The sequence below is a fragment of the Rattus norvegicus genome, chromosome 8, assembly GCF_021556685.1.
Source record: "Rattus norvegicus strain SHRSP/BbbUtx chromosome 8, alternate assembly SHRSP_T2T, whole genome shotgun sequence".
NCBI classification, from domain to species: domain Eukaryota; kingdom Metazoa; phylum Chordata; class Mammalia; order Rodentia; family Muridae; genus Rattus; species Rattus norvegicus.
Genome location: NC_141541.1, coordinates 36010001 through 36029569, shown reverse-complemented (window position 1 = coordinate 36029569; position 19569 = coordinate 36010001). Strand labels below are relative to the sequence as shown.

Here is a 19569-nt window from a genome sequence, read left to right as displayed (position 1 = left end):
AACTAGTTTTTCTGATTTCAAACAGGGGGCTGGTGAAAAGCAATTTCAAGGCCAGACCCATGAAGAATCTCTTGCAATCAGTTGCACATCAAGGAAAAAGCAGAGAAATCTTTGTAAACCTCCAGGTGATCCTTGTGGAAGCCAGCTCTAGCTCCAGCACAGAGGGGAAAGAAAAGTGTGCAACCATCTGAAAAGCAGCTTGAGGGCTCCGCACGGGAGGCCAGACCTGCTTCTGATAATCCATCAAAGAGAGCTCAGAATTCTTAGCTGTCTTAATGATGTGAATAAATATTCCTATACAAACTTCCACAGGTCAGAGCTCCCACCGTAAAAAAAGAAAAGAGAAGAAAGAAACTTGGGCTGTATAAAAAGCTCAGCAGGTAAGGACACCTGAAACCAAGCCAATCACCTGAGCTTAGTACCCAGAACCCACACCAACAGGACAGAACCAGCTCTTGCAAGTTTTCCTTTGACCTGAACATGACATGTGCACATGGATGGGGACAGAGAGAGAGAGAGAGAGAGAGAGAGAGAGAGAGAGAGAGAGAGAGAGAGAGAGAGAGAGAGAATATTAAAATAAAACCTTTTTGGTTGCTAAACAATAACTTAGCAGGAATGTGTACAATCTTCCTTCAAGATTCTTCCACCTAACTGAGGGTCTTTATGTCTCAGAATCCCGGAGGGAGTAGGGGCAGGTTTACCAACCAGGGTGTTCTCTCCTTCACTTTCCAGCTTTCCCTTACTACATGGAAACAAGCAAATCAGTACCAGACACCTATGTGGACACTAGAGTGAACTTTGAATGTAAACATAGACTCACAGGAATCATCTGAAGACTAAAAACTGGCTGTGACTCACTGGCTATACTGGGCCACCCTGTCATTCACTACAGAGAGATTTACAAAGCTCCAGCACTTTCCCTCCAGCTCCCTCCAGACAGCAGCATCCTTGGAGACAGCCTGCAGGCAGAAAGATGCCTGCTGTGTTGTGGGTGGGCCTCTGCATGGATTGCTACAAACACCACCACCACCACCACCACCCCACCCCCACCCCCCACTCCCCACCCCCCCTGGTCTCTAGCTCCTTGGTAAAGTAGCAGTCACCTAACTAATTAAGAAATGCAGAAGTGGGGCTTCTACAGCCTGAAAAGCCTCAAACATCACAAACCCAACACCGCAGACAAAATTCTAGACAATAGAGACAGAGGCACAGTCTGAAGTAGCAACTGTTTCCTCAGTAAGTTCACTCTAACTTAACCACGGAAAAATATAGTCCTGTTCAGAAACTGACTAAGGACTAAGAAGCTAATTGGTACTGGTTTGAAATCATTCCCTTTACAGCTAATTCATTGCCCAAGTAGACAGGATAATGAGGGCTTCTCCTGGTTTCCACTACCAGATTTTCATTCTGCAACTCATGTGAAATGGGTAAAGTAAGGATTTTATTAACAAGGTGATCCATTCAGATAAATGGCATCTTGATGCATTTACTGCTTTTTAAAACTCTTTATCTGAGGTTAGGGATATGGCTCAGTGGTAGACACTGCCTGGAATGCATGAGGCCCTGAATTCTATCTCCAACACAGAAAAAAAAAACTCTATTTTGGGAGCTGACGACATGGTTCAGTCAGTGAAGTGCTCACCATGTGAGTGTGAAAACCTGAGTTCAGATACCTCATGCCTAGATTAAAAGGCCAGGCATGGTAACACACACCTACAATCCTAGCACTGGGGAGGCAGGCAGACAGGACCAATGGAGATTGCTGGCTAGCTAATCTTGTTGAATTGGTAACCTTCAGGATCAGCTAGAAACCCTGACTCAGAAAAAGTGCAAAGTATAAGCACTTAATGTTCACACCTTTGGCCCCCAAATTTTCTTGTGCGCGCGCGCACGCACACACACACAAACACACACACACACACACACACACTCGGTGCTCATAGAAAACCTCTTTCACCCAGCACGTAATTAAGGTCTCAAATACTAAATTTCTACCTCCTCCATCTTAATAAAATTCTGATCTGGTGTTCAGATATGGAAATCAGGATCCACCCCTACCCCTCTACTGTGTCATTTTGTAGCTCAACTGTCCTGGAACTCCAGAACATCCCACCTCAGCCTCCAGAGGTCTGCCTTAAGAAGAATGCACTAAACCCCGGGTTATCAACAGGGTGTTTCTTAAAGAGCTTTCTCAGCATGGAGTGGTGGGAAAGGAAGAGAGAGGAAAACAAGCCAGGTTTCATTATCTTGACAACTGTAATAACCTTTCCTAAGTCACAATGGCACTGGTAACATAAAGCAGAGTATTTGTTATTTTGTACCTTGAGAGTAAAGAGTGTGCTGCCACTCAGTCCTGTTAAATCCAAACCGTGCCTTGTCCAGAAAAGTCCTATTTCATTACTAAACAATCGACTGGGGAATAAATGTCTTTCTACTAAAGACATGAGTTTTCTCATGCCTGATCATTTCAGACAATGTTTAACTTCAAAATGACAGAAATTTTAAATGTGATTACTAATTTTTTTCTGCATGAAGAGGCATTTCAAATCAGCTCTTCCAGCCAGTGCCTCTGTGGGCAAAAGCCCTTGCCACCAAGCCTGAAGACCTGAGGCTGACTGCAAGGGCCCCTGTGGTTGAAGGTGAAAGGCCACCTCTGCTGACTTCCACACAGTGTGTGCCTTCTGTAAAGGTGGCACCTCCAGGTTGGACTCACTGATGCCTGCGCTGAGGGAGTTAAACGAGATCACAAAGCTGGACTCCCTTAACAGATGCAGCTCTTTATTTTAAAAATCAGCATAATCACAGTTCCACTGGCTCAAAATGCAGCCTGTGGAAAGTCAACGTTACCTGAGTAAACAAGGAGTGGGCAGGAAGACTACAGAGAGCCGCCATTACTCAGCAGCTCGCAGGGCCAGGCACTGTGAAAGAAATGCCCTTTAAATATCAGCTTCCAAAAAAGTCCTCACCACAACCAAGAACGGCTGCTTGTCCAAGCTCAAAACACTATGTGGGGCTAAACTCAGACTCATTACCACAGAGCTTAGACCTCTTCCCCACTGCAGCAACAACTTTCACCCTAGCCAGGCTGCCAGGGTCCAGCTGGTTGCGTCTGCTGCTTTCTCCCAGCTTCACCAGATGATGCAATCACAAAGCTAGACTGTATCTCAAGGGAAGTAGAGGAGGTGGTAATTTACTCAGCCCACAAAGAGCTTTAATTGAGCAAATTGCTCAAAAGCCAGAGAGCTAAGTAACTACAAAGCCATAGTCAAGGGTTCCCATTGGGAAGGAAGGAAAGTGTGTGTGAGTGTGTGAGTATGTGTGAGTGTGTGTGTCCGCCCCTGAGATTATGTACCAGAGTGTGCACTTGTCATGGACATCATGGGACAATCTCAGGTGTCATTCCTCAGGCCCTGTCCACCTTTTTAGTGTTCCTAAGACAAGTTTTCTCATTGGCCTGGATCTTCAGCAGTGAGCTTCACAGATTCACTTGACTTGGTCTTATCTTGGCCTCCTTGGCTCTGGGATTACAAACTCCACTGAGTGTCTAGCTCTATTATATACTGTCCTGATAATGTTGCTTTCCAGGCAGCTATGCCACAAACCATACTCCGTCCAGTCCTCTATGAAGATCACTGCTGTTCACATCTTTAGGATTTGGAGTTGCCTACTTCAACTATGGTGTGTGGGAACATGTCATTGTGGATTGATTTGTTTCCTTAGTCACTCACAAGGCTGAACAGAGATGTATGGGTTTCTTTCTCATTTTCCAAGGGCCTGTTGAAGACCTCTGCCCTCACATGCACATGCGGCACCTCACTTAAGGAGTCTCCTCTAAGCAGAGGCTCTGCACGTACTTCCTATATTAACTTCAGTTCTACATTAGCTTCAGAAGCTCTCTCTCTCTCATTATGCTCTTCACCTGCTTCCTGGGTGCTTGAATATGTATGAGCCTATTTCCGGACTGCTGGTGGTGTTCAATTGATAGATCATTTTAATTTGTCAAGAGCAGCAGTGTATTGTTTTAAGCATCAGTTCTTGGTCTCTGGCAGAGAAGTTTCCCAATTCTTCTTTCAAGAGTAATCTGCCCCTTTTAGAAGCAATGTGTCTACTACTTCATTTCTGCTGTGGCTACCCAAAGCACAAAAACGTTTGACATCTTCGCAACACTGGGCAGTCCTTGAACTTCTGTGGTTCCATATTACTTCTCAAAGTCACTCCAGAAAGTTTTTAGATTTTCTTTTCTACAAAATCTCACACATATTTTATGAATTTAATTTTATCTTCAGGGATAGGACTACATATCCATAATAGAATCACATCTTTTTTTTTTTTTTTTTTTTTGGTTCTTTTTTTCGGAGCTGGGGACCGAACCCAGGGCCTTGCGCTTCCTAGGTAAGCGCTCTACCACTGAGCTAAATCCCCAGCCCAATAGAATCACATCTTAAGGTCTGCACTTGAGCATCAGCACCACAGATACGCATATCTGCTACAGTTTATGACTGTTGAAAACCATGGATCTGCAGGTGGGGTGTGAAAAAATATTTTTGTAAGAGGAAAAGATATCTTAGTTAAAAGTGTCATAAAGAAATGTTGGGCCTTCCTCCTTGGCGCTGCCTGCGACGTGGCTGCCATCTGTTTTATGGCATCATGGCTACCCTTCTGTGTCTAGTGAAGCCCAAGATCGTCAAAAAGAGGACCAAGAAGTTCATCAGGCACCAGTTGGACCAATATGTGAAAATTAAGCGAAAATGGTGGAAACCCAGAGGCATTGAGAACAGGGTGCGGAGAAGATTCAAGGGCCAGATCCTGATGCCCAACATTGGTGACGGGAGTAACAAGAAAACCAAGCACGTGCTGCCTAGCGGCTTCCGGGAGTTTCTGGCCCACAATGTCAAGGAGCTGGAAGTGCAGCTGATGTGCAACAAATCTTACTGTGCTGAGATTGCTCACAGTGTGTCCTCTAAGAACCGAAAAGCCACTGTAGCAAGAGCAGCACAGCTGGCCATCAGAGTCACCAATCCCAAAGCCAGGCTACGCAGAGAAGAAAATGAATAGATGACTTGTGTGCCTGTTTTGTGTTCAAATAAAACCACCAAAACTGCCAAAAAAGGGAAAAGGGGGAAAAAAAAGAAATGTTGGGGGCTGGAGAGATGGCTCAGCGGTTGGGAGCACTGACTGACTCCAGAGGTCCTGAGTTCAATTCCCAGCAACCACATGGTGGCTCACAACCATCTGTAATGGGATCCAATGCCTTCTTCTGATGTGTCTGAGGATAACTACAGTGTTCTCAAATAAAATAAATAATTCTTTCAACAAAAAAAAAAAAAAGAAAGAAAGGAAAGAAAAATTAAAAAAAAAAAAAAGAAAGAAATATTGGGCATGGTAGCACTTGCCTTTAATTCCAGCACTAGAGAGGCAGAGGTAGAAGCAGGCAAGAATCTCTGTAAATTCAAGGCCAGCCTGGTCTACATAAGAGTTCCAGACCAGCCAAGACTACAGAGTGAGACCATGTCTTAAAACAATATCAACAAATGTCCCCTAAAGGCCTATGTGTTTAAGGCTTGGTGGTCCTCAGCTTAGCACTACTGGGAGGTGGTGAACATTAAGAAGTGGGTACTTGGGGCTGGAGAGATGGCTCAGAGGTTAAGAGCACTGACTGCTATTTTAGAGGTCCTGAGTTCAATTCCCAGCAACCACATGGTGACTCACAACCATCTGTAATGGGACCCAATACCCTCTTTTGGTGTGTCTAAAGAGAGTGACAGTGTAGTCACATATGTAAAACAAATAAATTAAAAAAAAAAAAAGAAGTTGGTACTTTCAGGTCACTGGAAGAAGGTGCCTTTGAAGGAGAGTGTGGGACACTGGACTCTTTCTTCACTTTCTGGTCATGAGACCCTACCAATATGCTCCCACTGTGATATATTAGTCATAGAGAGGAAACTCCAAAACTACTAGTCAAATGATTCTTTTCTCCTTATGAGTTGATTATATCCAATATGCTGCTCTAGGAACAGCAGGAACTTAGGATAGTTATAATAAATATGAATATTACCTTACTAAAGCTTTAAGTCAAAGTCCACCACAACAGCAATTTAACCTCACTTTCATCCTAGAATTACTGTTTTGTTGAAGACACTTAAAAGAAGCTAAACATCACATTAAAAATCATTCTAAGCCAGCACACACCTTTAATCCCAGCAATGGGGAGGCAGAGGCAAGGAGAATCTGAGTTAGAGGCCTGCCTGGTCTCTAACAATTCCAGGATAGCTAAGGCCACACAGAGAAACTCTACCTTGAATCCAAAAGAAAATAGAAAGGAAAAAAAAAAAAAAAGCATTCTAAGGCCAGGTACGGAGGCACAAGACTTTAATCCCAGCACTTGGAAGGCAGAGAAAGCAGATCTCTGTGAGTTTTCGGACAGGATGGTGTCTACACAGTGAATTCCAGGATAGCCAGAGCTACACGACCTTGTCTCAAAGTACTGTAAACATCAGTGTTTAAAGGCACTTATATTTATCAATAATGAATTAATTACAGTCCAGGAGCTGCATGATTGCCTCTCGGAGGTTGAAGGTAAGTCTATTGCTGAAGATAACACACACTGAGGGGAAGGGGAAAGAGATGTAATTATATTTTACTGAAGAATATATTAAAAAATAAAGTAAAATCTAGAGGCTGGAAAGCTAGGGGTGTGGTTCAGTGGGAGAGCATTCTCCCTAGCCTGGGTTCCATCTTTAGCAGCGCACACACGCACTCACACTCACACACACACACACACACACACACACACACACGCACTCACACTCACACACAAAAATCAAGAATGCTTTTCAAGTAATCAACCTCAAGAGAGGAAGAGATATATAAATGATGACAAGATTGAACTTATCAATACACACCACAGTCTAGGACCGAGGGTGCAGAGTTCTTACATCTTGGCTGCCTCCTCACTCTTGTCTGGTTCACCAAACCTGTCACCTTTTGCTTTTTGTAAAATTGAACACTGATCTATCGATGGCATGTTTTAAGGTTTGAGAGTTTTATTTGTTTTGGTTTTGAGACAGAGGCTCATGAAGTAATGATGGTTGGTCTCAAACTCACAGAGATCCACCTGGCCTCTGTCCCCAGTACTGGGACTAAAAGTGTATGCCACCATGCACCCAGCACACACTAAGAATTAAATGTAAAGTTGAAAAGTTGGTCAAAGGGGGATGAAGCAACTGCTTAGCAATCAGGACTGCTTACTGCGAGGCCCACAGGCGCCGACAGGCAGAAGACAGCCAGAGGCCCAGCCCCGAGTTGCTCGCCCACAGCAGATGTGATGGAGAGACGGAAGAAAAAGAGAAGCAGAACAGTTTGTACAATGAAGGGAGGCAGAATTCAAGACTCAAAGGTGGTGAGGAACAGCCTTTGTGAGTAGCTACAACGTCACCTGAGGCCATGATGGTGTCCTGGCCCATGCTGCAGCTGAGAGCAATGCCTGGGTCCATGGCCCTGTGACAACAGGCATCTATGTGGATGTCCATGGTCCATGTTATCACCAAAGGCCATGTAGATATCCCTGATCTGGGCTGCCTCCTGGGACCATGTTTATGTTTAAGGACTGCACAGAGCTAGCCTTGCCCCTTGTTGGCTGTACCACTTCGGAGAGCACTCCCCACCTTACCTGGACAGCAGAGTAGAGCTGGCCCTGGTAAGCCATGCCAAGGGTGTGAGCACAGGAGAGCTGGCCAGGCCCCTAATCTGCCTTCTGTTTGTTTTGTTATTTTATCTTACTTCATTTTATTTTGTTTTCTTTTAGGAGGTTGCAAAGGCAGAGGGCACATATGAAGAGATGGGAAAGGAGGATTAGGTACATGATGTGAAATTCACATAGAATCAAGAAAAAGATTTTTGGTTTTGGTTTTGGTTTGCTTTTAAAGAAATTTCTTAGTGGGCTGGACAGATGGCTCAGAAGTTAAAAGTACTCACTGCTCTTCAAGAGGTTATGAGTTCAATTCCCAGCACCACATGGTGGCTCACGATCATCTGTAATGGGATCCAATGCTCTCTATTGGTGTGTCTGAAGACAGCTACAGTGTACTCACATACATAAAATAAATAAATAATTAAAAAGAAAAAGAAAGTGTTTACTGCCCTTACAGAGAACCAGGGCCTGGCTCCCAGCACCCACATGGTGGCTTACAACCATCCCCAACTCCAATTCCAAAAGATCTAACACCCTCTTCTGGCCTCCAAGGACACTTCTGCACATGGCGCTGACATACACACAGGCAAAACGCTTATATGCATGTTTTAAAAGCTATCCAGATACACTACAAACGTTGGTTACAGCACATGAGAAGTCAAGGCTGCACTGAGCTGGAAGCTTCATCTCGGTGACTAGCTTCCAAGGTGCTGCAAGCCACCTTCGTAGGCCACTAGGGGAGAAAAATCATTAACAGCCTTCCTCAGTTGTAGGTTCTGTAAGCTACATTCCCAACCTCCTAGGCAAGGTGTAGCCACTGCAAGGTGTGTGTGACTGTTATGGGAGTGGCCAACTGCTTTGTGTTTGGATTTGAGGCCTGCTCCACAAAACAGGGCTCCTGCCAGGCACAATGAACCTGGTCAAAAGTCTGCTGCTACAGGGATCACAGGCTAGAGCGAAGAAGCTACTAGTGTTGGACTAAGTAAATGTATTGTGTCCATCAAATTGCCTTCTAAATATTTTTATTTATGCCCACAGACTAGTGTTGCTATCAGCTACGGTCAAAATAACTTCTTTGTGCAGCAGGTAATAATTACTGAAGAGATTCATAACTGGCTGAAGTGCTAAGAGCAAGTAATTGCTGATATCTAAGTCATAAATAGGACATCGTTAACATACACATTCTCTATCTCTCCCTCCCTCTACCCACCCCCCCCCCCCACACACACATGTTCAGAAAATGGCTCACTGGTTGCGAACACCTACTGCTCTTGCAGAGAATCAGGGTTCAGTTCCAGCACCCACACAGTGGCTCACAATTGTCTGTAAATCTAGTGCTAGGGGCTCAGACACCCTCTTCTGCCTTTCACCAGAACCAGGCATACACATGATTCACATACATACACTCATTCATATAAAATTTTTTAAAAAATACTAAAAGAAAACCTTTTTTCATTTAAAGACTACATGGTGGGATGGCTGTTGTCCACAGCCTCTAGCTTCCACATGTACACACACAAACACACACACACACACACACACACACACACACACACACACACACACATGTATCCGTGCACATGAAACCACCAAGACAGACAGAATAGATCTCATTTTGATATTAAGTTCAAACAATTAGCTGAATATGCATTAATTCAATAACATTTGACACAACTCTTAGGAAGTGGTTTGAAGACTAAGACACTCTTCAAAGGAATAGTTGTGGGTTTGTGAGAGCTATCATAACCACTAGAAAAACCAAACACACCTACAAATTAGCCCTATTAGCTGACACTAGAGGAACCTAAAGATAATAAGCACATAGTGTTACTGCTACTTGAGAACACCCCACCCCACCAGGCTAAGGCTGAGTTGGTCAATACAAATATGGGAGCCACATAAGTTGGAAGTTCCAGTAACCATGATGTTTAACCATAAAAACATGAAATTATGTTACTTAACTGCATGGCTCACATATTAGCATCTCAATATTTAAACTATTTTTTCATACTAAATCTCGATGTGCACATTCACACTCACAGACTGCGTATGCGTCATAGTTCAGAAGTTTAGCAGACACAGGCTCCTGGCTAACAGGATACCTTATGTGCTGCCGAAAGGGAACATGGCAGAAGAAACACTACATAAATCACAACCTCAGAGTCCCTGATGCTGGAAGACAGCACAGAGGACAAGCTGCAGTGAGTTCTCTCCCGCCACCGCCGGTCTCGGGGACTGAGCACAGGCCTCAGGTTTGGTACCAGGTGCCTTTAGCAGCTGAGCCATGTCTCCAGCCCCCTCACTCTAATTCTGAAGTAAATGAGTTAAACTTAAAGAATAACCAACAGTAACCAGCTATTCCATCAGATTGCCCATAACCTTCTGGCAATCATTGTTTGGAGTCAAAGCCCTATGTGGTTTTGATTTTATGACAACTGTTTTCAGCACATTTTAACTGGTCTTGCTATCATTTGAGATTAACCAGAACTTTCTTCTTCCCTAACCAATTCCTCACATGAACATCCCCTAAATTCACTAAACCATTTAAAGTTATTAAAAAGAAAATAAAAACAAAACCACTGCTTCGCCGAGCCATGGAGATGCTCGGGGTTAATAAGAGCACTTGCTGCTCTTGCAGGGCCCTGGCTTGGGTCCCGGCACTTAAGAGACTGCAGTTCCAAAAAGTCCTACACCCTCTTCTGGCCCCTAGGGACACCAGGTACGTATGTGCAACATACACTCATAAACATACAAAAAGTAATAATCTTTAGAAGATGGGGAAGAGAAGAAAGAGCATGAAGAAGAAGAGGGAGAGGGAGAGGAAGAGGAAGAGGAAGAGGAAGAGGAAGAGGAAGAACTTCCAGTCACTCTTACAACCTGAACAGACTTTTGTCACCCAGGTAGAGCAACAGGAAGACAACAGAAGACTTCAGAAAGAAGGGAGGAGGGGGTTGTGTTTCAGAAGGAACACCATAGTATAAACCCACAGAAGCTACAGGAAATAAAGCGGAGTTGAACAAGCTCCGAGTGCTCCAAATGAGCCTTCACTTGGCCGACAGTGGCATTTCAAAAGGACAGGAACCAGATAGCCTTCTACCTCTTACATGATCATCCAACTAAACCACAAAAACAGTCAGGAAAATGTCTACGGTATGAACCAATGTACCCCTATTCAGTCTCCCACCCGTACCCCACCTGGGCCCCAGGAGAATTGATGGAGAACCTCTCTGCAAAAATCAGGCTGGCCCAAGCTTTTGTATGGTGAGGGAGGGGCATGCACTGGGGACTGAACTCAAGGTCCTACACACCCCAGACACACTGTGCCACCGAGCTGTCTTCCCAGCCCTAACATTTCATTGTTCTTAAGTCACTAGGCTTAATTTCCACTTGTTAATCTGACAGAGTGTCTATCATAAACAGAAACAAGTTCTGCATGTAGGCAAGCTGTGTGCCAGACTGGGAGTGTCTACACTTCTAGGAGACTATGTATTTGAATGGCAGCAACCATTGGCACTCAAGTTTAAAATAAACTACAACAGGATGCTTACTAGTTTTCACCATATAATCTTTTCCAAATGAAATCATGCAGTCACCATGTATTTACTACTGCGTAAAATGTAAACGTACTAAGGAAATGAAAATTACAACTCAGTGCTTCTCAGTTCTCAGCCCCAGTTCTGCCTGGTCCAGAAGCCTATCCTTCTTACTGTTTTAGCTTTTACTCATGTGTATCTGTGTGTTTACAGGCCTGCGCTGCATACCTGGAGGCCAGAGACCAAGTATCTTCCTTATACGCTCCACATTATTCTCTAAAACGGAGACATTCACGAACCTGCAGCTCACCTACTTAACCTGACTGGGGGAGCACCAAGTCTCCCAAATCATCCTGTCTCCACCCCCAAGTGCTGTGTCACAGGCATGCTGGGCCATAACTGGCTTTTATGAGGGTAGGGAATTAGAATTCATTTCTTCATGTTTACAAAGCAAACACTTTATCCACCAAGCCAACTCACTTTATCCAACCAGGCCCCAAAATTTTGCTGGTGTCTCTGTATAGCCCTGGCTGTCCTGGAACTCAATTAACTCTGTAGATCTGCCTCTTTGTCTCACCAGTGCTAAGATTAAAAGTGTGTACCAACTTTTGTTGTTTCGGATAGGGGTACAGGTGTCCTTTGTGGAGTTGGTCCTCTCCTTCCACCATTATGTGGGTTCCTGAGAACAAGCTTTACCTGCTGAGCATCGTTTCAGGGACCCAGGTTTTGCTTTTAAAAAGTAAAATGAGCCAGATGGGCTGGCACACACCTTTAAGCCCAGTCTTTGAAAGTTTCAGGCCAGCCTGGGTCTATCTATTCACGTCAGATAAAACTACACAGTGAGACTCTGTCTCAAAAGAACAAAGCGAAGGCGGGAGTAGCAGGGCTTGACTTTAATCTCCTTTAATCCCAGCAGACACAAGCAGCTCTGAGCAGTCCAGACCAGCCAGCACCGCATGTCTCAAAACAAATATTTTTTTAAGTAAAGTGAATAAGAAAATTACTCTTTTGGCGCATAGGACTTCGTGTGGCAAATCACCAGTGAAGTATTTAAGCACCCATCTTCACTTAAAACAGACACGAAGTCACACAAATATCTTGTGCACATTTGTTCTTGCACCCAAAGATCTAAAAAACAGATATACTAGTAAGGATTTTATCTAGTCATATGTTAGGGCTTTTTTACTTCTTATGCTCTTTCTATGATAATCACGTGTTACTGTTAAAAAGGAAAAAAAAAAAAAAAAGGCAAGTAATTGGCCAGTGCCAATCTGAGGTTTTATTGGATTGACATTCCAGAATGAGTAAATAAAAAGCATTTAGGGGGCTTGAAGACAGAGCCTTGCCTCACTTGGACATGCTCACCTACAATGGACCAATTATTTTTGGTGGATCATGTTACAAATCATTAGAAAATGTAAAAATGACTTCATCTGAAGAAAGAAAAAGACCCTTAAGGAAAATGTAACTACTTCAGAAGGTGGATGTTATTGGAATAATTGAGTCACAGGTGGGGGGGAAAAACCTTGAACCAAAATAAAAATGTAAACCTACTAAATGACAGGGAAATCATTCCTATGAAAATAGTTCATCCCGTGTCAATTTCGCCTCAATTTGTAAAAAGCAAACCTAGTAGTTACTAAATATACCAGATTGCGCAAACGTTGTACGTTACTTTGCCCCCAACCAAAACTGATTTCGTTTTCTCAATTCTAGAGCAACAAACAAGTACAGCTCATGGGTGCAGAAGGTATTGTGGCACCAGTGGAGGGGGTGGGTACAAAAGAATACAATGTAATGCTGCACACCCTCGGGCCCACAAAGAGCTAACTGCTGCAGTGGCGCGAACAGGTCAGAAAGCGAGGACTAGTCAAGAGTACCTTTTGCTTTTAATGAAAAGTAGATAGAATTGGCCTTAAACACAAGACTAGTGAAAGATGTGAAGGCAAGTTCCTTAAGGATTCGGGGTATGGGATTTTAGCTGGATGGACTTCATCAATGACACCTCAAACTATCCCCTACTCTCTGGCTTAAGTGTACATATATATTGGTTGAAAATGGGTTGAAATCCAACTAATATCCACCTAACAAGGCTAAAATAAATGGCACCCGAATTCAGCAGCCTTCGTATGCCGGGAAGGCAGATCTCAACTATGCCATTTTATCTAGTACCTATTCAACCTGGCTACAGACAGTTCTCGTTTTAATATTAGCTCAATGAGAGCCCGACTCCCTAAGAGATCCGCCTCGCTCGCCAGTTTTCTTGGTCCTCGGCCTCCGCCCTACCCAGCCCGCCATCCTGTTTGCAGACAGACCCGCAGTTGCGGTCCCCACACCTTTGCGGGCGGGGTGGCTGGGAAATGCGGGCCGGGATGCCAGCACGAGAACCCACGGCCACGCGCGCCACTACCACCCGCACGGGTCCCGGCCCGCCGCCACTCGCCCGCCCAACCGCCGCCCGGCGCGCAGGCAGCCCAACCGCCGTCCCGGCCCAACCAACGCGGGAGGGGAGAGAGGAGCGCACGGCCGGCGGGGCACGCGAGCCACTCGGGGGGCACGGGGCAGGTTGCGGGCCGGGGAGTCGAGGCGGGCGGCGCCGAAGCCCACGCTGGACGCGGGGCCCGGACGGCTTCCCGGAGGGGACTCTCCCCTCTCGGCGTAGAAGGTGCAGATGGTTTGACCCCCCACCCCGAGCGAGGTGCCTCGTCCCAGCCCCGGCTGGACTGTACCATCGGGCGGTGCCGCCGGGATTGCTCCCCCCACCACTACCATCAGTTCCCCCCCCACCCGGGTCCGCGGTCGGTTGGCCCCGGCCGGGCGCTGAGACGCAGAAAGAGCTGGGCGCCATTTTGGGTGGGACTAAGCAAAGACGAAACACTCTCCCAGGCGATGGGATACTCTGGACCCCGGCTTATCCGGTTCCCTTAATCCTTTAGGTACTTACACGACGTTGGGTGAGGGGAGCTGGAAGATCAGCGGGTCCCGGATCCTCTCTCCCTAGGGGTGATGGAAATCAAACCCCCCCGCCGCCTCCAGGTGGTTCTTCCCGCCGCAGAGTGGGAGCAGCATAAAAGGCGGGGCCTTATTAGCATAATCTGCCTGGCAACCTGATCTCAACGTTATGTGATTGGCTAAACTCTGAAAGTCCCATGCTGTTCCTAGAGACCAGGAACGCTGGGCCGAACTGACAAGCCCAGATTTAAGAGTCATGACGAAAATCCTGGGACGCTAATTCAGTCTGCAGAGAAGCCAAAAGGAGATTCACACAATGGCCCAATGACTGAAGGCCTCTTTATTTGGTGCTCTGCAGTTCATGTAAAACCCAATAGAAGAGCGGGTCTCTGGCGGTGCTTGCCTGCGTTTGTACTCTAAGCCAATCAGAAAGCCCCACTCTTTGCATTCAGGGTCAAGGCCCATCTAAGAACCTTGGCGGGCAAGTGGAGGGACACAGTCCAGCATGCTTGAGCATCCAGTGTGGAAGATCCAATGCACACCCGAATCCCTAGTCCACCTGTCCCCCCACACTCGGGTCCTCGGAAGCTCTGGAGGCGTGGGCCGTGGATCTTCCCGCTCCAGGGCGGACTTGCACAGAACGCGCGCGCCCGGGGCCTCAGCGCGACTGGGACACGCCTTTCCGGGACTACCGAAACCGGTTAAACAGACTGCGCCCCGCGGGCCAGGAGTGGCCTATCAGCCTTCCAGACACAAGGAGAATCGGTCATCAGACCTTGCAGTCCCTTTACAGCACCTACACTACATCTCTCTTTTCCACCATTTACCATTCTGGAAAAGTTTTTCAGAAGCAATCGGGGTGAGGATGTGTCTCAGTAGAGCGCCTACCACACTAAGTCCTGTGCTCAAGCCCCAGCACCACATAACCCTGGAGTGGTGGTGCACCCAGGAGGTGGAGGCAATAGGAGCTGCAGTTAAAGGCCAGCTTGAACTACTTAAGCCGGGTGAGGGAACGTTAGTCAATACTGAACGAGCAAAAATGTCAGAACTCTTCTTTCTTAATTTAGGACCTCCACGTCGTACTGTCCCTTAAGATTGCCTTCTCAGTGTTAGCCAGGTTTGTAAAAGCAAGCTCAGCTTTGAAATGAGACAACCTGGGAACTCCCCCACTGAAAACAGGAATGGCAACCAAATGCCAGAGACCTTCGCTCTTTGTGTCTGCAGGGAATATTTTCATTACCCAAGACCTGTACTTTACTGTGTTGCTTTGAAGGTTAAATGAGATCATCCGTTAAAATTCTCTTCTAACACTGACCGGAACTTTTAAGAAACAGAAAGGTTAGAGGTGATAAAGCCTACAGAGAGAAAGCTAGATAATCCAAACCCATAATCCCAGTTCTTGAGTGGAAAGGCAGAATTGTTTGAGGGTAATGTGGCCTACACAGTTCCAGGCCAGCCAGCAGTATACAACAAAATTCAGTTTCCAAACAAAATCCCCTACAAAACTACTGGCTAGCCAAGAAAAAAGAAGTACCAGGAAACAAAAGGCTCGAGAAAAAAAATCCAGGGAGAAAACCTAAAATCCGTTCCACCAGATCGCTTGCAGTTGCAGTTTTGTTTAAATGACTAAAAACAGCGAAAAGCTGAGGCCAGTTTTTAAAACTCAGACAGGACAGCCTAGGAAGGCAGGACTTAACGAAGAATCCATGATTTGTTCTTCCACAGACCCCTTTGGGAGCAGCACCAGACATAGAATAAAGGCCCTGCTGAACCCAGTAGAAAAGAAAGCATGAAAGGGAGACAGATGAGCTAGACTCCCATTTGTCACGTGCAGCGCTGTTCTCTCCTCTCCGGGTCTATTGTCAAGAAGCCATTTGCTTCTGGAATGTTTTGTAGTAGCCAGAGAAGTCTCTGGAATGATCGCTCAGTGATTGGAGTCCGAAATGCCAGAGGTAGACAGGCCCTCGATGGCCTTGGAAGGCGGCCATGCCCTATACCCATGGCCTCTAGAGATCCTTTTGAGATTTAACAATATTATATCGTCTCTGATGTATTAAGAGTCCCAGAGGTCAGGTTATCAGAGATGACAAGAAAGAAAACTCAACAGGAGAAATGGGACTACATCTATCTAGCTGGGACTTAAACAAATGTTCTAAAAACCGTTGTCTTTTTTTTATAACCAGGATGAGGTTACTGTGATAGATGATGAAGCCAATTTTTATTTCTGTATATTTCTTTCCCCTAATGTCTTTGCTACAGATGTCTTCATTCCTGTTTGTGTTTGTACATGTACATATGTGTACATGTGTGTACTCTTAGGTCTCAAACCCAGGGACAAATGGCAAACTGAGGCACTCATTTACATATCAAAGCACACAGTGGCTGCCAGGTTCTGCCTGCATCCCTCAGTTATACCTGGTATGTGGTATGGTTGTCATACCCCTCCCCCTCCCCTGAACTCCAACCTAGAGGCTTCTTGCCCTTCCCCATATAATCCAGCCATTTCGGTTACCAGTCCTTTTTGGTCCACCTTTTACTCTCTTGGCCAGTCTTCTGGCCTAGGCCACCCCCCTAGGTTGGTGGATCCCTTCCTCCCTCTCCTCACATAGCCCAGCTCAGTCTGTTACTCTAGACTCTTCCTCTACCTCCCCCTTTTTATCCACAACAAACTTTCTCCAACATACCTAGAAGCAGTCATGTCCTTCCATTTTTATTTATTTTTTTCATTGATGTACCTGTTTGTGAGCGCTCCATAGTTGTATGCACAGATGTGCGTATGGAGGACAAAGGTCGGCTTCAGCTGAAGCTGTTGTTCCTCAGGATAGCTACCTATTGTATTTTCTTAAGGTAGGTTTGGTATCTGGGACCTGGTACTTATAGACTAAGCTAGGCAGTGAGTCCCAAGGGTCTCTTCTGTCTCTGTCTCTCCAGTGCTGAGGATTACAAGTAGACACATGCGTGTCATGTTTTTGTGTTCTGGTTTGGTTGGTTTTGGTGTGTGGTTTTTGAAGGTAGGGTTTCTCTGTATAGCTCTGACTGTCTTGTAACTCCCTCTGTAGACAAGGCTGGCCTCAAACTCACGAGATCCACCTGCCTCCTGTGATTGCTGGGACTCAATGCCTGTGCCTCCACTGGCACCCGCCATGTCATGTTTTTTATGTGGGTTCCTGGTTATGTCTCCTTAGTTATCTCCCGAGCCCTAGAGCATGTATCTATCTACAGTACAGGAGACTGAACTTGGTGCCTCACTCCCAACAGGCCTTACCACTGAGCCATACCCCAGCCCTCCTTTTGATTTTTAATTTTCAGGTAGAGTCTCATTAAGTTGCCCAGGCTGGTCTCGAACCCACTCTGTAAATTTCAGGATAGCCAAAACTATAGGCCTGTGCTATCTGGCCTGTTCTAAAGCTTTGATAGGCACAAATGCTTCAATGAGGCACAAGCCTACCAACTTTTTAAATTTCAACTGTCCGACATCTCAAAAACCTGCCACTTATGTATTGTACACACACTAAAATTTTCTGTGCAGGAAGCATGCATGGAATGTGTGCCAGGAGCCAGCCACTGCTCTAAGCAATGAAGACAGGAGAGAACAGAAAAGTGCTCTCTTTAAGCTTCCAGTTAAATAGAGGCAAGGACAAAGTTCACAGACAATTCCAAGTGATGATGTTACAAGGAAAATATTGCAAGGAAATGGAAGGGATAGGGAATGCCAAAACTGTTGAAATGTATGCCCCACAACATTTTAGTTTAGTTTTTGTTTGGTTGTCTGGGTTTCTTTTATTTGATTGGTCGTTTTGTTTTTGTTCCACCTTTCCCCCCTCTGAAACAGGGTAGCTATGTGTGTAGCCCTAGCTGGCCTGGAACTCACTATGTAGATCCAGTTGGCCTCAAACTCACAGAGATCCTACTGCTTCTGCCTCCCCAGTGCTGGGAATAAAAGTATGTGCCACTGTGCCATCTGGGCAATGGCTCTGTTGATAGAGGGTTTTCTCTACAAAAACAGGGGACCTGCATCAATTCTCAGAGGCTACGTAAAAGATCCCCAGTGCTTCCCTAAAAGCCAGACATGGCAGTATATGATCATAATTCCAGCTCTGGGGCCAAGGATGCAGGGGCATACATTCCTGGACACTGATGAGCTGCAAACTAATGAGAACCCTGTTTCAAAAGACAGAAACGGTGTTCCTAAAGATGTCATTCAAGGTTGTCCACCAGCCTCCATAAATGGCACACATATATACTTAGATACACACACATACACACTCACTTTTAACAAGAATGGGAACTAGAATAAGGCAAAAAGAAGACCAGGCATGTTACAATTTGAGGGAACATTCCAGCCTGTAAAGATAGCCTAAAAGGTTTTGTTGTTGCTGCTTGTTTGTCTTGTTATTTTTATCACTTACAGAATGCATTGAAATGAAGCATCCCCTCTGAACATGGAATAGCAGGCCCTGGCTTTCTATAAGTTCCCAACAGAACATGAGCCATGGCCTCGAAAGAAAGAGTTCCTTCTCTTCCATATGGCACAGGCCTTTAACCCCAGCACTTGCACAGTCAAGTAGATCTCTGTGAGTTCAAGACCAACCTGGTCTACAGAGAGAGTTCTAGGATAGCTAAGGTTATTAGAGAGCCTCCCTCTCTCTCTCTCTCTCTCTCTCTCTCTCTCTCTCTCTCCTAAAAAAAAAAAAAAGAGTTCCTTCTCCAGAAGGAAGGAAGGGGTTGGGGGGTGGGGGGAACAGAGACAGAAACATGTAAAAACTGATTCGATAGGACTTTTCCAGCATCATCTGAAACTATACATTCCTTACCTTGGTTTGGTTTCTTTGATCCAGTAGACCTAGGTCTGGGGGTGTGCACCACTCAGTCTACCTCCATTTTCTTACTCTGCAAAGTATGAAAAGCTTGTCATTCTGCTAGGTAAAAGCGCTTACAGACATTGACCTTATTCCGAATCTGTTTGGGGCTATCTTGATAGTAATTCTTCTCATCCCTGGCCATGGCCTTATAGTCCTCCCCATGATTCTCCACCACATAATCAACATAGTCGATGAGGTCCTGAGACAGATATTTCCTTTCTTCTTTTCGAGGCTGGCTTCTGCCTCTGGGTCATTTACCACATTGGGCTTTTGTACAAGATCCTTGGATCTCTCTCCCATGTCTTCTATGGCCTTTATCTTCCTCTTACGGAGGGGAATCGCCTTGTTGGGGTCCATGGTCAACCCCATCTCCGCCAGGTTCTCTGGCACCGATTTGGTATAGTCCCAAGCATGTCAGCTGTGGGAGCACTCAATCTGTAGGCTGCCTTCCGATGGACTTCCCAGTTCAGCTTTTGGTTGACATTGTAACTGAACTTCTGCCTCCGAGTCTTTCTTTCCCTTAGCCTTGAGC

At 45.6% G+C, this 19569-nt stretch overlaps 1 protein-coding gene and 2 pseudogenes across 2 annotated transcripts in view; 1 reads left to right on the top strand and 2 right to left on the bottom strand.

The window, feature by feature from the left end:
* Positions 1-14281, bottom strand: part of Prdm10 (PR/SET domain 10) — a 103488-nt gene extending 89207 nt beyond the window's left edge. The window contains 1 exon segment of the mRNA NM_001427772.1: positions 14168-14281. The gene's annotated coding sequence lies outside the window, so the exon portion shown is untranslated.
* Rpl32l1 (ribosomal protein L32 like 1) lies at positions 4347-8489 on the top strand (annotated as a pseudogene). The gene has a single exon (XR_015627104.1). The product of XR_015627104.1 is annotated as a ribosomal protein L32 like 1 (transcript).
* Positions 14282-18959: 4678 nt separating the features above from the next.
* Nop16-ps1 (NOP16 nucleolar protein, pseudogene 1) lies at positions 18960-19406 on the bottom strand (annotated as a pseudogene).
* Positions 19407-19569: the final 163 nt, after the last annotated feature.